Raw genomic sequence first — 15437 nt, forward strand, 5'->3', positions numbered from 1 at the left:
TTTTGTCCTTTTGATGGTGCTCCTTTTTGTTCGTCCTGCATTACAGACAGTGGAATGGTGTGATTTTCACGAGTTGTTAATAAGACTGTGGTTGCTATGGCTGCTGTCATCCTTCTGATGTGCTGCACGTTTGCAAATTGCTAAATGTCGCGGCAGTTGTACTGTTTGTAACAGTTGCTTCAGCAAATCTGCATGCTGAACTGGGTTTCCAGAGGAGGTAACCATTCCTCTGTTATCCCATATTTTTGCAAAGTGGTGAACTGCCGCAAATACATACTGGCTGTCTGTGTGGATGTTAATGTCCTGTCCTTCATGTATTTCACATGCTCTGATTACTGCAGTCAGTTCTGCACTCTGAGCTGAATGTGTGGCAAGGCTCTTGCTTCCACTATAGTGTCTGTTGTGGTTACTGCATATCCTACACAGTTACGCCCCAGTGCATTTTTTGATGCTGAACCGTCAACAAAGATGTCAGTGAAACCTTCTTGTGGTGTACTGTAAATGTCAGCACGTGGCTTAGTTTTCCTTTTCTAATTTTTCAACGCAGCAATGTGCTTTTCGCTCTATGGACGTTGAAAGAAATCTCGGTCCCCGGTTTCTCCGTGGATCGGGTTTCCTCCGAGGCGTGGGCACCTATAAGCAGAGTTTTGTCTTTACCCCATAAGATTCAAAATTATTCAAAGTAACACTCAGGTATGCCGTTCAGCAGGTTAGTTACAGCGCCGGGAGTAGCTTGGGAGAACAAGGAAACACAGACTGCTTCAGGTTGCTTTCCCAAAATCAACTCAAAGGTTTATTCATCAGACAACAGTTTATATAGAGGAAAAAGGTTCGTGTGTCAGCAGATTCTCAGTTCAAACCGGTACAGACCAAATAAGGAAGCGTCTTCCTGCCCTCTGAGCAAAGAAGTATCCTTTGTATAGTTTATCAGTTCAGCTACAATTTATGATTATCCCAGCAAAATACACTCCTAGACATAGAATACAGAGTTCTTTCATTAGTGAATTCTGAAACAAACCACCTGGCCTTTAACAAGCTCTTTTCTAGGAGATAAAGAAGGGAAGATGGGAGTAAGGAAGTGATCTCTGTGGTGTTTTCGACCTTGAGGTACCATCCTGTGATTCTTACACATTAATTCTTGGGTCACAGAGAAAGAGAAAAACAACTAGTAAATGGGCCTTATTGAGTAACAGTTTTCCTGTATAATATCACTATAAAACAATATCCTGTAAATGCTACCATGGTATCAAAATATCACAACAGGCGTTGGCAACAATGTGCTAGGATTTAAAGGTCCACATCTCACTATGTTGATGTGGGATTGCAAAAGCAGTGTGCCAGCATAGGAGAGTTGTCTAGCATGTGTTAAGAAAGGCAAATGTGCTTGTAGCAGTATAAAAGTTACTGCTTGAGGTACTCTAACAGTCAGAGTGTGTCCTAAAACTATGTCAGCAGATTTTTGCACTGCCTCTACAGCTGCTGCACATGCTTGTACACAGGTGGGTAGGGATGGGTATCGTTTAGGTTTTATCCGATACCGGTGCCAAACCGGTACTTTTGAAACGGTGCCGGTGCTTAAACGGTGCTCAAACCGGTGCTTAAAGAATGGAGAACACAAAATTGGTCCAAAAACCTCTCATGTTCAGCTGTTTTTTTGTAAAAAGATAACAATGTTAGCCTTTTCTGCAGCTATAGGGGATTTATGGCATCACTCTTGGCTGGAAGCAGTGCTTAAACAATGGAAAAAACAAACTTTGTCCAAAAACCTCTCATGTTTAGCTGTTTTCCACCTTTTCTTTGATCATTTTAGCCTTTTTGGCCAGGGTGAAGGGAGTATCTGCCATCAAACAAGAAGACAGCCGCATGTAACTACGACAGTGTTTGCTAGTTCACCTTACATGCATTAATTTAATAACGTGGTTAGCCTACTCAACGTAAATTACACACGAACAACGTTAGGCTACTCATGCAGAGAAGAACGGCTGCTGCTGCCATCATCATCCGTCATCATTTCTGCTACACTGGCAGGGCTAGGGGCCAGGACTCTCCTCTTCGTGTTTTTGGGGGATGTTGCTAACTCTGGGTCAGACAACAGGCAACCCACGCGCAGTCGATGTGCACGGTGTGAGGTCTCGCAGCAAGCTATCAAATACGGCGCATTTCTCGGCTTTTAACAAAATGCTATACGTCGCCAGGTGTTTCATCAGATTCAAGGAGTTACCTCGGTTGCACAGTATCACCTTAAAGCACTTGTTGCAGGCTGCTGAGTTTGCATCTTTTGCTGTGAAGTACAGCCAGACTTTGACCGCTTCACTTTGGGAATTTTTAATCTGTAGCTCTGCTCTAAAAGAACGTACGTATCTGGGCCCGCCTACTACGCTCGCAAAGGTAAAATGATTGGCTGGAATCCAAAGTGTATGACATCTCAGGGGGAAAAAAGCACAGAAATAAAGCACAGAAATGTGCGTTGCTTTTCGGTCTGGTTACTACCGTTTATGTCAGAACCAATACCGGTACCCATCCCTACCCTTGACTAGTTGTAGAGTCGATAAAGAAATGTAGAGGGACTTCACTCCTCTTTGCTTTAGAATTATAGTAGTGCCTATATGGTCAAACTACACATGGATACATATGGAGTACTATATCACTGCATAATTCAACTTGCTGTTGTATTCTTGTTTGACTCTGATTCAAACAAAACATCAGTCCTCCTTTTTGTACCACTTTCCTTGGTGTACACACGAGGAGAATGGTACAAAAAGATTTCCATACTATTTATCTCTGGCTGAAGAAAATACAAGAAACTCATCAGTTTCTCTTCGCTATCTATTGCTAAGCTCAGTGAGTCACAGCTCTGTTGACCAAATCATTCCTTTAACCTTAACTAGAAATGACTTAATGAATGTCTTCACAAATAAAATTTTAGCCACTAGAGAAGCAAATATTTCTAACCATCTCACAGACACATCATTACATACAGTTATGGATTTTTATCGAGACTCTTTCTCTCCAACTGATCTTCAATAGTCACCTTCTCCAAAACACCAGCATGCTTATTATACCCCATTCTTTCATGACTGCTGCAAAATTACTTAAAAAGTAGTTTTTAAAAAAGAATTTAAAAACAATCCAAAAAAGGGAATATCCACAAAATTACCTTTAATTGCAGATAGAATGTCTTATTTAAGTAATTTACTGTTATCTGAATCAGAATCAGAAACTTTATTGTCATTGTCATGAGAACAACGAAATTAAGAATGGTCCCCGATCATTGCATCATCCCTAGCAATATCAAAATATAAATAAAACAATAAAATTCAATAAATAAAATAGATAGAATACTTAAAATACTAATAAGATATAACAGTAAAACATTCACATACATTCCCACACACATGCTTCAGACCGTGCATAGATTAACACAAGAGTGGCGTGATGGACATTTTTTTGTAGTATTCAGATGTGTTATTGCAGTTGGATAACAGCTGTGTTTGAGTCTATTAGTCCTTGCTCTGATTGCCCTGTACCGTCTGCCTGAGGGCAACAGTTCGAACAGGGAGTGGCCAGGATGTGAGGTGTCTTTTATGATGTTTTGGGCCTTTTTAAAACAGTGGGCGTTGTGTAGAACTTCCAGTGTGGGGAGAGGGCAGCCAGTGATCTTTTGGGCGGTGTTAATGATCCCTTGGAGTGCTTTCCTCTGAGCCCCTGTGCAGCTAGTGTACCAGATGCATATGCAGTAAGTTAGAACACTCTCAATGGTGGCTCTGTAGAAGGACACCAGCAGTCTCTGTGTGATGTTATTCCTCCTGAGAATTCTCAGGAAGTACAGTCTCTGTTCACACTCCAGGAAAGGTTCTCCTCTATATTGACTCCCAGGAAGCGGAAGCTTGCCACCCTTTCTACACAGTCCCCATTTATGAATAGTGGTTGGATCTCTGCCTTTTTCCTTCTGAAGTCTATTATGAGTTCTTTGGTTTTTGAAGTGTTGAGGAGGAGGTTATTGGCCTTACACCATGACGTCAGCTGCTCCACCTCGTCTCTGTACGTAGACTCGTCTCCCTTGGAAATGAGCCCCACCACTGTGGTGTCATCTGCAAATTTCACAAAGATGTTGCTGTGGTGGCGAGGAGTGCAGTCGTGTGTGTAGAGAGAGTAGAGCAGTGGACTGAGCACACAGCCCTGGGGTGAGCCAGTGCTGAGACTCAGGGCTGAGGATGTGTGATGGCCAACTCTGACTCTCTGTCTACGGCCCGAGAGGAAGCTATTGATCCACATGCAGGTGCTGTATGGAAGCCCCAGGTCTTGTAGCTTGGCCACCAGTTTGTGTGGAAGGATGGTGTTAAAAGCTGAGCAGTAATCCACGAAGAGCATCCGCACATAGCTACCATGCTCTTCCAGGTGAGTTAATGCAGCATGGAGTGCTGTGGCTACAGCGTCTTCCGTGGATCGGTTTGCTCTGTAGGCAAACTGGTGTGGATCCAGGCTGCGGGGCAGGGCTGCTGTGATGTGTCTGCGGACCAGCTTCTCAAAGCATTTCATTACCACTGGGGTGAGTGCCACCGGTCTGTAGTCATTCAGGCCGGTGATGTGGGGCTTCTTAGGCAAGGGGACTATGGTGGAGGACTTCAGGCAGAGTGGGACAGTCGCCTGTGCGAGGGATTTGTTGAAAATCCTGGTGAAGATCCCAGCCAGCTGTCCTGCACAATCCCTCAATATTCGACCTGGCACACCATCAGGACCCGCCGCCTTCCTCGGGTTAACAGCCTGCAGCATGCGCCTCACCTCGTGCTCTTCCAGGGTGAGGGTGGTGCTGCTATGGGTGGCGTGTTGCTGCTGTGGCTCCAATACCTCCGGTACCCTGGTCTCAAAGCGGGCAAAGAAGATATTCAGCTCCTCTGCCAGCTCCAGGTCACCGTCCGCAGCTCCGAGATTGATCTTATAGTTGGTTAGGTGCTGGATGCCTTGCCACACCTGCCGGCTGGTATTACTCTTCAAATGGTCCTCGATCCTCCTCCTATAGTCCCCCTTTGCCTCTCTGATGCCTCTCTTCAGGTTGGATCGGGCTGTGGTGTAGTAATCCCTGTTGCCAGACCTGAACGCAATGTTCCTCTCCTTCAGCAGCTGCCTGACCTCCCGGGTCATCCAGGGCTTTTGGTTGGGATAAGCCCGGATCCGTTTGACTGCTGTAACAGTGTCTATGCAGTGTTTTATATAGCAGAGGACACCGTCTGCAAAGGGTCTTATAGTCCTCTTCTTCTTTTCACCTTTCCTTCATGTCATGGCCATCATCCAGTGTTTTGTCAGTCCAACCATTTGATGTTGAGCACATCTCAGTGTTCTTTCTCTGCCTCACTTTATCTCTGTAGTAAGAGTTACTTTATTACAATTGTCACATTTATTCAACATAATTTCACTTCAGTTTGCATAATTTTAGCCTGATTTCTTATCATCTTCTTATCATCTTGATTAGAAATACATTGCTTTGTACTTCACATACAGTTTTCAATTCTGATTACTTCATTGTAACTTAGAATTTGCTTTCTCTCCTTATCACAATACACCCAAAAATTACTTCTTCTGATTGCCCATGCATAATAAAATCACTTCGTTTTTAAATTATTACCTCTTGATCATATTTTGATTAGAGTCATGATTTGATTAAAGCAAAAATAACTATCAGCAAAAGCACAAGCATAAATCTCTGTCACTGCACTCTTTGTTACATTACACCCATGAAAGTTGGATTTTAGGCCTTTTAATTCACTTCTGTCTGTCTTCTTGACACCATAAATATTCCACAAAAACCTACTGGTCAGAGGATATGCTTCTCTTTATGGTATTTTAAGATTTTAGTACATGAGCAGAATTTTCACCTTTGTTAGCCACCAAGCTATAATTAAAGTCTCCAGATTTAGTCACAACCTAAAATATTTACAAAATAATATATAATATTGCAACATAATTACAGAAAGGAACAACAGTCCTCCAAGCCTAAGCATTTAGATTTACCTAGCTGGATTAGATGAGTTTTCAGAAAAGGAAGACGAGCTATTCTACTAGCTCACTTGTCAAATAATCCAATAAAAATAAGTCTATATATACGTTTAACAAGCTAGCCCCTTGCTTATAAAATAATTCCAACTTTGATTTTCGATCTAGCCAGTGTCATAATGTTTTGGTGCCCACATTAGGCGGGTGACAAGTATATCCTGCTTGTCTCAAATGCTCTGGTCCCAGCAGTACTCTGGAGACAGCAGCCTGCTTGGTTTATGAATCCAAAAGTACTTGTTTAGATGGCTCTCATCGTGCCACAGAGCTTCCACATCATTTATTTCATCCTCCATGATAGCCAGATAACAGGCATCTACCAAATGCTTTACATTTTGCCACGTTCCTCCAAAGATAGCAGCATGGTAGTAGAAATCGCCAGTTTCCATGAAGGCTTTAGATTTGGGGTTTCTGTCGTAGGTAAACCGGGCTTTTGGTAATTTATAATAGTGGGCATGGAGCAAAGCCACAGAATCACTCAGTGCCTCAGACCCAAATCTCCCCTTAAACTCCTGATCCACATCAAAACAGAAGACATAATGAAATCTGTGACGGATCTCTGACTGTATAGCTTCTGATATTGTCCTCATTCGCATCATAGAAATGTCTTGCCACCTGGTGTGCTTTCCCACCTGGATAACCTTTATGTTTCTGTGAGAAGCAAGTGTGATGTTTGGTACTTTGTCTGGTAAGTCTGTAAACACATAATACGTCACTGGTAATCCCAACATAAAATGTTGTTCTGCTGAGATGAGGAAAGTCTTGAGGTAGGCATCCAGGTACCTTAATGAGAGACAGAGAAAAACAAATGATTTTTTTATTTGTAAATTATTGCAAAACAATACAAAAACCATCCTGTTTGTATATTTCTTCACTATCTTTGATGCACAAAAAGTAATTATTTCAATCTGAGCCAAGGTTCAATCGTCCACACCCAACAAACAGCAAGGCAAGCTGGTGTTTATTGGTTATGGGTCATAAAGGCCAACTACTCCAGATACTAATTACCAATTACATTTTTAAAAGCTAAAAAAAAAATATAGCAACAAAGAAGGCAACATGCAAGAAAGCAAGAAAAGACCTAGACATGACTATAATGCTAATAATAATAATAATAATAATAATAATAATAATAATAATATTAACCGTTGATGTCTGTGCGCAAATTTATTCAGGTTTAGATGTCTGGATTTCAAAACAGTTTGGTCAAATTTGGCCAAATTTCTTTGTATTTGAGCATGAATTGGAGCACATATTTGTGACTCCTCAAAAGTTACACAGAAATCCATGTACACATTTGTAAACATTTGTTTGTGCTTGTGGATCTTATCGTATGCATTTGCAACCCTTTTGCAGGGGTATAAGGCATATTTCCCCCCATAAACTAAAACTAGAGTCACCACCTCATGATTACTTATGTGGGCTAGTGAATTTACAGTTTAAATTCGCCATGTTGAACTGATTCAGCCATGTAGGCATGCCTACATTTCTTATTCATTCTATTCAATTCTATTAACTAGAAGGCACCACTGTATAATAGCCAAGGAATACAGTTTTTATGGAGGAACCGACCGTCCCACAGCAAACACAGTAAGGGCCACTGATGACTTTTCTCCTATGTGCTTTTGATCAAAAAGATTTGGATCAAACATTCCCTCCCAGATGATAGGAGCATTCCAAGATGTTGATGTCTGAACTGCTGGTCTGGCCCTGGATTAAAAGAACAAAACAAATTAAAACACAAAAAAATCTTACTTATGAATTAGGGCTGCCACAAACGATTATTTTGATAGTTGACTAGTCACCGATTATTTTTGCGATTAGTCAACTAATCAAATCCATTGGACGTAAAACGTACAGCTTATCGCACCAGCAGCATCTGCTCTTATATAACTATCATTAGCTTACAGCTTTAAGTGTTTAAGGTATGTCAGGGCTCTAGACTAACTTTTTGCCATGGGCGTACCAGCACAAAAGTTAGGCGCACACAAATTTTATAATAATTTATATAATATAATGTGTTTTTCTGGATACACTGTGCTTTTTCAGCATTCAAAGATTGATGACACCGTGTCAGAGCACTGGCTATGAATTTCAGAAGGATCAGGCCTTAACAGAAAAGTTAGCAATAGTTCTTTTCCTATTACAGCTACATCCACTTCTGTCGTGCCTAGGCTGCTCACTAGGGCTGGGTATCATCACTGATTTCTATAATCCATTTGATTCCGGTTTTCAAAGTCCCGATTCGATTCAACTTAGCCTCAGAGAGTCAGAAATATTATAATTCTGATCATTTATCAGTACTGACTTCTTCAGAATTGTGAACATCACAGCAGATGCCTTTGTGTGAAAGTAACTGAGAATAAAACACAGAAAAACATGAAGGAGATTTTCCTGGTCTGGCTTTTTATAGCAGATAACCTTAAAAATATTCTACAATGTTCTGCATATAAAGTTTAAATTTCTTCAGTATTGAACAACAGAAAAAATAGGCTTTCTTGTCCGAGGTCATTTAAGTGAAAAAAAGAAAAAGAAAATAAAAAGACAGCAGCCACAGCGCTGTAAACAACGGTAGACTGGTGGGTAATAAGCAAATGAATAATACAGAAAACAGAGATTGGAGACGGGAAACTGTTCTTGAAGTACAGAGAGAGAGAGAGAGAGAGAGCAGGATGTGCATGGAGTGTGGTTTTAATAGTCGTGGAAGCAAAACAGCAAAATTCATGATGACATTGATCAAATGTGAAGTGCAGTTTGCTGCTTCTTTTGCTGCTGGCTCGGTGAATTTTGGTTGGAGAGAGACAAAACCTGCAGCTCAGAATCAGCGCAAAAAGACGTAAACACAACGTGGACCGGACGCATCAGGATCGCTAAGCTCCGACAGCGTGTCCGTCTGCGGGCCATCGGGTGAGAAAGCCGAGAAAGACAAAGCTGATTCTGATGCGTCAGGTCTATGTTTACGTCTTTGTGTAGAATCCGTGTACCTGCTCTCATTTGCTGTTTGGTTGTTGTTGAAATGGTTTTGTGAGCTTTAATCTGAGAATCTGGCGTTTCTGGCAAAACACAGTTATGTTTAAAAGTCGATTCAGGATTTAATGAATTGATATCGCTTTATTCAAGCTACTCACCTCCCACTTCCACCTGCACTTTCAACTGGACCACGGCCAATCAGAGAGGTCCCGCCCCTGACTATCTCTGATTGGTTTAGTCCACAATAGGGGCAAAATGTGTGTCTGTTGTTGACCACAGGGAAGGTTGCAGATTTTTTTTTTTTTTTTGCTACCCGAACAGTTGGTCGCACAGGTGCAACCAAATATTTTTTTTAGTCGCACCACTGAAAAATTTGGTCGCATTTGCGACCAAATTGGTCGCACTCTAGAGCCCTGTATGCGCTAACTAAAAATAAAGACGAGATGATAGTTTATTAAATTTTAATGAAATTTGCAGATTGTTTTGGTGAAGTTTAATAAACTCCTTGCTATCTAAAATATAACAGGAAACCGGAGTAAATTCTCGAGCATCTCACACTTCTGATAATCAGTTGTCTGCTCGAGGTTTATTCAGCTGTGTAAAAACTATAACTTTAATCTCAGCCAAACCGATTTACTCAGGAACAAATAAAATACAAAAAAAAAAAAGCCAAACTATAACATTTTCAAGTTATCTAAGTGACTTATATATCATGTTTAACCTGAGTAGCGAAAGACGGCAGTGGGTTTGAAAATGATTAGCCGGGTGTCCGGTGTTCTCACGGGCTCTAGTGAGCCTTGCCCCCGGCTAGCTATCGAGCTAGTGGGTAACAGACGTCTCCGAAAACGTCGGAGCGCTTTTGAAAATATGTGCCGTCCTGATAAACTGAGCAGAAGTTTACACAGCTACATTCTCGCCTAAAAATATGTTAAACTTTATTTTGTGACCCAGAAAGAATAATAAGAGTAATATTAAAACTAACTAGCTGCCGCCATTGTTGGAAACTAGGCTGGGCTGTGCTATGAATTCTGGGACACAGCTTCTTCTTCTTCGGGGTTTAACGGCAGCTGGCATCCTTGTACATGCAGTGCTGCCATCTTCTGTTTCAGTCCGTTATTACACTCTTAAATCCTACTACTTATTCCTGCGTCTTTTGGGATCTTGGGATCTAGTCGACTAATCGTGGCAGCCCTATTATGAATACTCCCAAGCAGGTTATTTTATTCTATAGTTAGTTTGTGTTTTATTGTGTAAATGCTTCTTTAATCATGTCGCTCTGGTTTTTCTTTCTTCTTTTTTTAACACACTTTCAAATTTGGTTACTGTCTGCTTGTCACAAGTGCTATTGTAACATTAACCTCCAAAAATATTTTATTTTAACTGTACTTTGATGCAGAAGTTTCCTAAATTGTGTGCACAAGCTACATGTGTTTATTCTACTAAAAACAACATCTTAAAAATCAAATACAAGTATGGGACATTATAATTACCAGACAATGGTGTCCAAATTTTGAATATCTCTTACCCAAAGTCAAATGTGTCATCCAAATTAATGCGCTGGCTTGGTTCTCGTTCAGGGTGCAATTTTATCATTAGGATAGTGTTCCTTAAATATCTGATACCGGAAAAATAAGCACCACAAGACATAACAACAAAATAAATTGTTTGAAAAGGTTGCTACATCATATAGATATTACGTATCAATATGTTTTTGAAAATAGTGCCTTAATACATACCTTGTATATAAGGAAGTAGAACCGAGGATGACCAACAGCAGACAGTAGAGGATTCCATCTTTTTTACTTAGAGAAATTAATAAAAAATAATAATATTAAAAATAATACTAAATAAATCAAATAAAGTTTGGGCCTCACTTCATTGTTTTTCCTTTGACAGGTATACCAATATTTAGCATCAATTAACAGATAAATATCTTTACATAGGTAATTCATGAAGATTGCTAAAGCCCGAGTCATGCAGGCTTACAATGCTGTTGGTGAACATTTTGGGAACCATCAATCAATGGGGAAAAATGTGTATTCCGCTATTGCTTGCAATGCTAAAAGCCACTGTAGTGAAACTAGTCAAAAAGCTGTATATGGTACTGCACTGAAAACCTCCTTGCAATTGGTTAGGTCACTAGTGGGCTAGTAGGTAGTAATAATAATGTCTGGCTCCAAAACACTGACATGGTGGCAGCCAAAATGTTTTCCAGAAAGTCTAAAATCAATTGAGGACATTATGGTTATTTTTATGTTTTTTATACCTACAGATAAAACAACAAGGTAAGGAAAACAATAAGTTAGAAAGATTTCTGGAAATGCTCTCTCCTTCACTTGATACAAGTTTGTATAAAATAGAATCAGGCAAAGTGAAATCAATCCTCCTCTGATTACAATGGAAGAGTCTCGTTTGTTGTCAACTCACAATTCAAAATCCAGTTTCTATAATAATAATGCCCCCCCCCCACCCCCACCCCCACACACACACAGACACACACACACAGACACACACACACATTCCTACCAACAGCACCACCATCTTGGCCCACGCTCCTACCTCATTGTTAGGGAAAACAGCCCTGTCATTTTCTTCTTAAGCGGCGTTCTGATGGAGGAGAAAGGGATGGCTGGTTGACAGAATTAGACCTTATTGAAAAGAAAAAAAATAGTGAGCCCAACCTTGGGATAAATAAAGTAAAGTAATAAAGTATCTTATTTCATGTAAGATATTTTCATTATCTTGCATTCATTTCCTGCATAACCTGCCATATCCATAAATTATAAACTGCTCAAAACTGTTTTAGACCAACAAAGTCTATTGCTCATTTTTACAATTAAGATCAATTGATGTAAATCCGTGAATGTGAAAGCTTGATTCATTTTATCCAAAGTCTAAGCTACATCTGCAACTCCTCCTATACTATCCTATACTTTGACCCAAACATCAAAATGATCTAGTGGCATCTAGGATTATGTCTGTGAAGGTTCTCAATCATCCAGGTCATCGTAGTCAAAGGAGCTTGCAAAGAAAAGCGTCTGGACTTCTTTAAGTTACTTGAAGACGTTTCACCTCTCATCCGAGAAGCTTCTTCAGTTCTAAGGTCAAATGGTGGAGAGTCCCAGATATAAACCTAGTGGGAGTATCCCCCCACAGAGGGACAAAGGGACCCCCTGATGATCCTCTAATCGCCTGAGCCAAGGTGGGAAACTGGGTGTGGGTCCCAATCAGCCAGAGTTTCGGGTGTGTTCATTGTGAAACCTGGCCCCACCTTATCATGCGAATTCCTGAGGTCAGATGGCCCAGGATGTGAGTGGGCGTTAAGGCGTCTGGGAAGGGATCTCAAAACTGGATTATAGATGGCAGAGAGTTGGTGTCGTAAACCCCCGCCTCTGTTCAAAGATGGTCGCTCACAGTGGACATAGATGGCTTCTTTCACTCCTCTTTCAAACCATCTGTCCTCTCTGTCCAAAATGTGAACATTGGCATCCTCGAAAGAGTGTCCTTTATCCTTAAGATGCAGATGGACTGCTGAGTCTTGTCCTGTGGAGGTGGCTCTTCTGTGTTGTGCCATGCGCTTGTGAAGTGGCTGTTTGGTCTCTCCAATGTAGAGGTCTGGGCATTCCTCGCTGCACTGTACAGCATACAGCACATTGTTAAGTTTGTGTTTTGGCGTTTTGTCTTTCGGGTGAACCAGTTTTTGTCTGAGCGTGTTGCTGGGTCTGAAATGCACCGGGATGTCATGCTTGGAGAAAACTCTCCTGAGTTTTTCTGATACACCGGCTACATAGGGGATGACAATGTTGTTGCGTCTGTCCTTCTTATCCTCCCTCGCAGAGGCGGGGGTTTACGCTTTGCAAGCTCCTTTGACTACGATGACCTGGATGACTGAGAACCTTCACAGACATATTGCCGTACATTTTGGGAGGAACACCCTTCAACTGGTGCGGGAGTATGAAAGGGAATCAAGGAAACTAGCGGATTATAGGAACCTTGTCCACAAACTTGTAAACCTCTTCTAAGATTGGAGAGGGTAGAAGGGTTTCCAGTTCCTGCAGGGTCTGGCTGATCTTGATCTGGAGGGCATCTATGGTGAAATGGACCTGTCTTATCCTTTCACTTAAAAGGTGATTTTGTGCTCTCTGTAGAATCAAGTCTGCTCTGTATCCCCTGACAGTGGATCCAAGGCGCAGGCTCTTAGGAACAACTCTGCTTTGTCTACATCTTAGGTTGAAACGGAGATGGTTCCTATAATCCGCTATTCCCTTTCATACTCCCGCACCAGTTGAAGGGTGTTCCTCCCAAAATGTATGGAAATATGTCCACCATTTGACCTTAGAACTGAAGAAGCTTCTCGGATGAGAGGTGAAACGTCTTCAAGCAACTTAAAGAAGTCCAGACGCTTTTCTTTGCAAGCTCCTTTGACTTCTCGGATGAGAGGTGAAACGTCTTCAAGTAACTTAAAGAAGTCCAGACGCTTTTCTTTGCAAGCTCCTTTGACCATCTAGGATTAATTTCTCCAATCTATAGCTTGTTTTTACCATTAATGTTTTTACCATTGAAACTTAAACCATTATGTCATAAAATTGTGGCTATCTTAATTAAGGCAGATGGACATTGGTGGGAAGTAGCTTTAGAACTGAGTGACAGTATAGTGTAGCATACAGAAGGTGAAATGAGTATTGAACACATCACCAATTTTCTAAGTAAAAGTATTTCTAAAGGTGCTACTGGCATGTTGGTAGCAACCCATCGAATCAACACATTCAAATAAATCAACCCATAGCTGTCCATAAAAATTGCGTAATAATGAGAACTGAAAAACCAGTCAAGTATCGAATATGTTTACAGAAATGTATTTAATATTTCATACAAAATCCTTTGCTGGTGATGACAGCTTCAACACACCTCCTGTATGGAGAAACTAGTCGCATGCATCAACTGTGATTTTAGCTGATTCTTCTACACAAACAGTTTTCAAATCCTGAAGGTTCAGTTGGCCCCTTCTATGAACTTTCCATAGATTTGATAATGTCTGTGGGTTCTCAAGAAATTTCATCGACATGTTCAAAAATGTTTTTCCAAAAGACAGGGAGCACAAAATGGAGTGTCTTAAACTGGTACAACCTGTCTTATTAAAAATATGAGGAACATACATATTTTTTTACATTATCTCTGGTGCCATTGACTCAGTTGAATGCACAAGTCCAGTAAAACCAGTTTTATTTGTACCTCTTGAGAGACAGCAACCATTTACCATGAGATTCCTGGCCAAAACCTGTGTTAGTGATAATGATGAGAATAACAAGAAATTTGTTAAAAATGAAATGAAAAAAAAGTACTGTAGTCTAAATCTTCCATGCTTAAAATTTAAACAAAATTCATACATGGTTGCCAGTTGAACAACACTCAGTATTTATAGTGCATAAAATGTGAAAATTCACTGAAGGATTGTGAAGGGTCATTATTTAAATTGGACTTCATCTCCAGAGGGCCCCAAACTACAAAAACTACAGTATCACAAGTGTTGTTTCCACTACATGAAGAACAGGATGAAATACCTACTATCTGCTGTGAACTAAATAATAATACATCCTATTAATTCATTTTACATTTTCTACATTTTTTCCACAGAAAAAGATAGATTACCTCATTTTTCTTTGCAGGAAAATAGCCAACAAAAACAAAAACATAATGGCATACATACTAAAAAATGCTGGGTTATTTTCATAACTCAACTTCTTGGTAGTTTGACCAATTTCTGAACCTATAAGCCTTATTGTTGGGTCTAAACTCAGACCCCGCTGTATCCAGGACTTATTCCCGTGAAAGAAAAACAAGGCAACAGCGATCGATCGATTTACTTGCAAGGAGGCCTCGTCGGTATCTCAGTGTCAATAGAAAATTGCACTTAGTAGTCAGTATAATCTTTTAATGATATAAGTTTGCATATGGTAGAATACTGCATGTTGACCTTTTGATGACTTAGGCTGTTGTTCACTACAAGACTTTGTGTGCATTCCAGAGTGCTCGGTCATTCACACCCACATCCTTGGAGCATGGGAGAGTTCGTACCTTCTCTTTGTTTTATGGTAGGATAAACGTAACTATGTCAGTTTTAGTCTAACGGTGTGTTCACACCGAACGCGATAGAGGCGGCCAGAGCGTCAGGTTTACATGTAAAGTTAATGGAAAAGCGCGATGACCCGCGATTGCGGCTCCCGCAAAAATTCGGAAGCAGATTTGCGTCGCGAAAACGCCTGAAACGCGCTACACTGACGCGCGTTTCAGGAGTTTGACTGGCCATCCTGGTATCCCTGAAGAGGCCACACCAGTCTCCAATGGAGCATTTCCTCCTCAGCCTTGTTCCTGCTCTGGAGAGCAGCTGGTCCTTTTTATTCCTGTCTCTCTGTAAATTC

General features: G+C 40.8%; 1 pseudogene across 1 annotated transcript; it reads right to left on the minus strand.

The window, feature by feature from the left end:
• Positions 1–6155: 6155 nt before the first annotated feature.
• On the minus strand, positions 6156–14294 carry LOC309709637 (N-acetyllactosaminide alpha-1,3-galactosyltransferase-like; annotated as a pseudogene). The gene is made up of 6 exons (XR_014280873.1): positions 14251–14294; positions 11578–11666; positions 10755–10820; positions 10544–10633; positions 7621–7758; positions 6156–6831 (listed from the first exon to the last, which is right to left on the minus strand). The product of XR_014280873.1 is annotated as an N-acetyllactosaminide alpha-1,3-galactosyltransferase-like (transcript).
• Positions 14295–15437: the final 1143 nt, after the last annotated feature.

This window comes from Aulonocara stuartgranti (assembly GCF_965226115.1).
Source record: "Aulonocara stuartgranti genome assembly, chromosome: 1".
NCBI lineage: Eukaryota > Metazoa > Chordata > Actinopteri > Cichliformes > Cichlidae > Aulonocara > Aulonocara stuartgranti.